This window comes from Notolabrus celidotus, chromosome 10 (assembly GCF_009762535.1).
Source record: "Notolabrus celidotus isolate fNotCel1 chromosome 10, fNotCel1.pri, whole genome shotgun sequence".
NCBI lineage: Eukaryota > Metazoa > Chordata > Actinopteri > Labriformes > Labridae > Notolabrus > Notolabrus celidotus.
This window is the reverse complement of record NC_048281.1, coordinates 552,995-560,000: the sequence shown is the minus strand read 5'-3', so window position 1 is coordinate 560,000 and position 7,006 is coordinate 552,995.

The window sequence follows — 7,006 nt, the reverse complement described above, 5'->3', positions numbered from 1 at the left end:
AAAAAGATATGTGCATATTCAGCAGAAGTTACTGCTAGGCCTCAGCAGGATGACTAAATCAGATCCTTGAAGTACTTCTGTCTGGGTCATGAGTGTGTTGATTTGCAAGTTTTGTTTGTTCCTATCAGCTTACATGGGGGTCAAATTAACATTACACTTAGTATTTTCATTTCTATTAAAGTCTAAACATCAGCCAGCTTTACTGCCATAAATCCCATTAAACTTAACATTTTCAGTCCTGGTAAAGTTAAAACATGAGTGTTTCCGTTGGTTTTCTGAACAGATGCAGAGAATAAAAGAAGCACCAGTATGAAATCCTCTTCCCTGTACTTGTTCTTTTGGCATTTTCTTCTCATTCAACCCGTCTTGTAACTCTTTCACTCTCATGCGTGTTGCAGTTTGTGGTTTCTTCACGTCTGTTTTCTTCAGTTTGCTCGATGTCTCTTTCACTCAGATCATTGTGTTTAAACATTCCTCACTAATGGCTGTGCTGTTTTCTTCCTCTTGTCTCCTGTTCAAATTGTTGTCATTATCACTGCTGCTGATGATTTGAGCTACTTCGGAGTGATCAGCACTTACACTAGGCCCAGTGTATATGTCATCCCATTGTAATATGACACATGCATGGCTTTACCATAGACTGTATAAATAATTGACGTAGTATCCGTGATGTCACCCATCTGTTCCTGAGCGCTGTTTTGAAGCCAATCGTCGACGGGAGCCATATTGGAAATGCTGAACTCAACCAAACTAAAGGCTGATTTATACTTCTGCGTCGCCCCTACGCAGCAGGGGCTGACGCGGACATGAGCCCCACGTACTTGTGCGTCGATGTGTCCGTGTCGCTCAGCAATTCTCCACCGAAACGTTTGAGGGCAGTGTGGTCTCTCTGATAGCCGGTCTCCTCCTTCCGGCCCCGCTACGATCTCTGTTTACGTTTCCACAGAGATTCAGAGCGTGTTCTGTTAATCTACAGCTGATACATGTTGCTGTTTATCATACAGACATGATTACATGAAGAATAGAGAGGAGGAGATCAAATACACGGACGATGTGCGGCTGATGTCCAGGATCCCTGAAGTGCTGTGAATGCTGTAAATACAATGCCGGCGAGCGGACCAATCACAGGGCTTGCGATCCGCGTCGGCTCTATGGGGAGTTACATTTTGGAGGAGGTGCACGTCAGCTACGTGCGTAGGCCTTGGCGTAGGTACAGGAGAACAGGTACGCCGTTGATCCAACACAGAAGTATAAATCAGCCTTAAGTGTGAGGTAAAGAGGTGGGGTTTGAGCCTCCTAGCCAACAGCTATGTGTTCCTGCCTATCAGTCAAGTCAGGCATGTCCTCAGTGGCGGAGCCAGGGGTGGCCATGGCCACCTCTGAAAACTAATTGGACACCCCTGTGGCCACCCTGAAATTCTTAAACATGATTGGCTATTTGACATGTCAGAGGCATTACTAATACTCAAATCAGCTACTGTGTTTCAGCAATTGCATTTCAGCAAGCTGCAGAGACAGTAGTTTCTGTGGAGTTGAGTATTGTTTTTTTTCGTTGATGCTTTGACTTTGGACAATCATCTTCATTTTGAGTCCTTAAAGAGTTCAGTTCAGCAGATTGAAACGTGACACTCTGTTGAGTTACATTTTTAATCTAAACATTAGAAATCTACAAAAATGTAACATTTGTTAAATTATTTTATAAAAAGAAGTTAGGTTGTGGAAGTAACCCTCTTAGGTATGGGGTAAGCCTCTAATGTTTTCCACGCCTCGCCAACCCTTCAACAGTCATTGCCCCAGTTTGGCCACCCAAGTCAAAACTGTGTGGCTCCACCACTGCATGTCCTTATTTGGGCGAAACTCGTAATCTTAATATCTTCTGAACCGAAAAAATTCACCCCGTACCTTTGAACCAGGCTGTAAACATGTTTATTTCTGCTGTACAGATTGTCTTCTTTGAATGGGTGTGTATGTGGTTTCCGGTTTTTCTGAAGTCAGCCTCTAGTGGACACTCAAGGAACTGCAGTTTATAACACTTCCACATGAGCTTCATATTTTGAGACTGGAGGTTGCCGCTTGGGCTTTACATCATAATGTGGCGTCCTTAGTTTACAGGTAATACGATCTCAGAGTTAGCAAAATGAATAATAACACAGAGAATATGCATGCTTGCCCAACTTTTGTGTTATATATTTGTAACTATTGAAGAGAATGATATGAGACTTGGTTGCTTTATTGGAGAGATATAGAATTTTTTTTCTAATTGAGATATTAACTGCTGTCCAGGCATCTGTAAACAGTTGTCAAAGCTCTTATGTAATCCAGTTAGTGAACCTGTAATGGATTCTGTTAAAGACAGTCTTTAAAAACAGTTGGTCAGAAGAGGAGCAGCGTTTTTTAAACCTTTATTTTTCTGCCACTGTTCAGTCACGTCCTGCTCCCCAAAAAAACGCCTTGTGCAGGGATTTGCTTAAACTCCATAGTAAAACAGGCAAACAGTCACTGCCTTTCTTTAAGGCTCTCCAACTTTGGACAAACTTTACAAAGGAGCACAAGCATGCTACTCTGGTATTGACCCAGAAGTTATATTTAACTTTAATTAGGCCTTGCTGAGGATGAAGGAGTGTTCAGGCCAAAATAGCAGCAGCACATAGAACAGCAAACAGAGATGATGCAACACGTGTAATGCAGACTCATAACTTATCACACATTTTTAAAGAAAACAATGCTCATGCTTACATCCTCCAGCTTGCCTTCAGCTGCTCTCTTTTTCAAACGTTACTACACATTTGCTTTTCATGCACATTGAAACAGTTGTCGTGATACATTTAATAGTAAGACATTTCATCATTAGTGTTGTTTTTTCATTTTGTGTCATGCCCCGCCTACGATGCAGACACAAAAGTGTGCATTTAACAACTTTGAAGCATGTTGCAGTTAAAAATGCAGACAGTACACACTCCATGTGAGTATTTCCTTCTGGACCTCACAGCATCGTGTCTCCGTCTGAGTGAGAAATCATCATTAAAGTCCCCATGAAGTCTGCCTCAAGGTGTTCCACATGCATTCTTGTATCCACGTCAAGCAGGCACTTAGACAAACATGCTGCCTGGAACAACGCAGAGGAAAGGGACGCATGCCACCATTGTGTTACAGTACACCAGTGGATGCAGTTCACAGGACTTTTTAAATGAAACAGAATAAAATCGACTTTGTACCGGGGTGTGTAGAGTTGTTCCCACCCTGACATGAAAGGTTAACCTCTTAATTACCCTTTTATATTTCCAATGTACTGTTTGTTGATACCTTATCTAAACTAGGATCCAAATGAGTCCTCTGCTGCCTGAGAATGTGTCTCACATTCACAGGAACTTGTTCATCAACCAATCATAAAAAACGAGTCATCCAACCAGGTAGTTTGCTAAAGCCAACGGTTACCACACCCCCTGTTGAAGGTTTTGAAGCAACTCCGGGAGAGTTACCAGGATACGGAGCTCAATCATTCAATGATGAGACCTGCAGTAACATGTTTGTTGAAATGAAGGAACATGATGATTGTTGATTCGGCTGCAGCGTCAATTGTAGCTTTACAGTTAAAAGATTTCATTTTGTGAATGCTTGTTAAGTAAGGTGACTTGGGTTGAGACTGAAATTATCAATAAGAAGAGAAAGTAAAGTGATTCAAGACTTTATAATTTCATCTCAATATAAATGCATGAATTATCATTTAAAACTTGGCAAAAACAATTGAACTGCCATGGAATGACTATGCACTTGCACTTCTTGGCCTCCAGGGGGCATGTATATCAACTTCTTCAAGCTCTATCCACGAGATCTTTGTGATGTGGTTCTATAAGATCATGTGTGCATTATACTAGACTACATGTCACTGTAGGAAGATAAACAGCAAAAAAGGGCCCTTCAATAAATATTGAATGTTGTTATAAATACTCGAGGGAAAGACAACATTCCCTGACACAACACTGGAAACATGCGGTTACCAGATCAATCCAGGAAGAATTCAGGAAAGCAGAAGATAAGTCACAGAAAGAGGAAGAAAAAGGGGGAAAAGGGAAGCATGGAGAAGAGGTGAAGCAGGGGAAAGGAAAGGAGGGGGACAGCTGGAAGAATGACAGGATGGGAGCGTCACTCCCTCCGCTCTATCCCACGGGTGAAAGTGGGAAAAGTCAGAGTTCAAGAGCTAAGAACGTGGGGTCACACTTTTATGTTGACAAAAGTGTTTGTCTCCAAGGAGCAGCAGTGACAGAGAGAGGGGTGAGAAACACTGAGCTTTCAGTCAGAGGAGGAAGGACATTTGTTTAGGAGTGTGTGTAGCACTTCCACTCTACTCTGACAGCTTTGAAGCTTGTTGAGCGAGTAACCTCAAGAAGAGGTGTCAGTGTTGGATGTTGATGTGCGAGAATCTGTCAAGAGCACTTTGACTGCATGCAAAGCTGGTGAAAAACTGACTGAAAATGGCTTTCATGTCAATAAAAGAAGCACATTGGGGGAGTACATTCATCAGCGTTTCTGCCTGTAGATATATCCATCAAATATTCAGCTACTGCTCACAGCCAAGTTGTCTAGCTTAGCATAGAGACTGGATCAGAGGGAAACAGCCAGCTCAGCTCAGTTTGAAGCAAAAGTCTCGTCAAAAGTACAGAAGTCATTACATCTGGCCAAGAAATAGTCTAAAGAAAAGCCTGCACACTGACCCAGTGCTACAAGAAGTGTATTAAACTACAATGTTTCAACCTGCTGGTGTCACAACAGAAGAACAGGAAGTTGTAAATGGGCATAAACAGGGGCGTGGCTGATATGACTGACAGGTGGGTGTGTCAGTGCTGTTTTCCAGACAGCAAGACCTTAGCCTCACTTTGACCTCTTCGCCATTTCCTAGACTGGAAAAACAGACTTACACTAACCTGGAAGTTAGGGCCTGTTTACACCAAAACCTCTTCAAAAGAAACAGTGACTGTCATCGTCTTGTTTTTGGCCGTTCATTTACACAGAAACTGCGTTTTGGTCGACTGAAAATACAAACTTTTGAAAACAGGTTCCAGAGAAGAAGTTTTTGAAAACACCATCCCTTTCATCACTTTGACACCTGGATCCTCTGAAAACGGTGACATCACAGCCCCATTCGCATATGTGTATTAAGACCTCAGTCAAATAGCCATGCACGAGTAGGAGGATAATAACGACAGACTACTGAGCTGTGTTTGTGCTGCTGACTCTTGTTTGTTAGTACTCATTGCTCTGTTGAAGAATGGCTTCATGCATGTTATCCATGTTTTATACCGTCTTTGCAAAGAACTCCCCTGATTTAAAGGTGACATATCACGCTTTTTTCATCAATATATATTGGTCTAAGAGGTCCCCAAAACATGTCTTTAAAGTTTATGCTCAAAAAAACACTTTGAAATCAGATTTTGGCATGCCTGAAAAGTCCTTTTCTTCAGCAGTCCTCAGAACACTCTGTTTTCTCTCTGACCACGCCCCCTCAGGAAGTGGATGTGCCTCGGCTCTCCAGCACGTTGATCTAATGTTTACATGTTGGCTGAATATACACGGCTGCTCACAGATAGCGTTACTTCAACCCTCTGAATCTGATCCAGAATCTGATCCTGACGGAGAGGCGCCTGCAGCAGGACCTTTCTGAAGGATTGGTCACAGATTTAGTGTTTCTTGTTGTTTTATTTATCAGTATGTAGACGTGTGTCTTGGTACACAGCTACGAACATGTAGCTATGTGGCTATGCTAACTAGCGCTAGCACTTATCAATTGATAAATAAAAATCATCCACTAGATCTTCAAATCTGCAGACGTGGGGAGTAAAACCGACCTCTACCAGAAAGGCAGCAGGACCTTTTCTGCACGATTGGTCACAGATTTAGTGTTTCTTGTTGTTTTATTTGTCAGTATGTTGACATGTGTCTTGGTACACAGCTACAGCTACGACATGTAGCTATGTGGCTATGCTAACTAGCGCTAGCACTTTTCCATGATAAATAAAAATCATCCACTAGATCTTCAAATCTGCAGACGTGGGGAGTAAAACCGACCTTTGTGTTTATTAAGACAGCCTACAACTAGCATGTCTCCCCCCTAAGCTCCTTGTTAGCACACGTGTGTGCAGGTAATGAAAAACGGGGGAGGGATTCAGTATTATTTTATACAGTCTATGGGCTGAACAATCTCCAAGCTCTGACTCCGTGACAGACCGGATATTGTTGTTACGTAACAAAAACACTGAAGTCTGAAACGGCTGGTTTCACACACATTTACAGAAAGGTGGAGAAATCAGAACAGGGGCAGAATGGATTTTTTTCATTCTCAGGGGGTTTGTAGACATGCCAGGGAAACATATTTCAGGTAGAGAACCATTAAAAAGTCCATTTTGCATGATATGTCACCTTTAATCATATGACAGTGGACAGTAATGCATAGGGGTGTAATGATTCTGTCGTATCATGATTCGTGGTTGCCGATACGATTAAAGGATGATATTGGTTCATTTAGAACGATACGATCAAAACGATTCAGTGACTTGAAATTGATTCAGAAACTTTTTAGCCAAAAATTCAACCAGTGTTCAGATAAATTTCATTATTGTTGACGTGATGTTTTTGGCCCGAGCCCAGTTTTGTCCTAGTCTCTGACTAAACCTGCTGGTGAGGCCTGAGGCTTCTGCAGAGCTGATGTTACCTTGATGAACCCTGCATGAGGTGCCTGGACGGTCGGCGTTGTTTGAAATCCCATGGCGCCTTAGTAGGTGGTTGGATAGATTAGTGGTGTTGCCGTGGTAACTTTACTTGACCTTTACATATCCTACAAACAACAAGCGACTTATTTAGAACATCTCCGTCTTCAAAGTGTTTCCTCTCACTGGACCGCAACGGTGGTTTGATAATTTCTCGCTCGGCTTCTCCTCTGCCATCCACCATGCTATGATTTGTTGTCTGCTGGTGCGTGGCGATGACATCACAGACAGGCAGTCTGAATTGA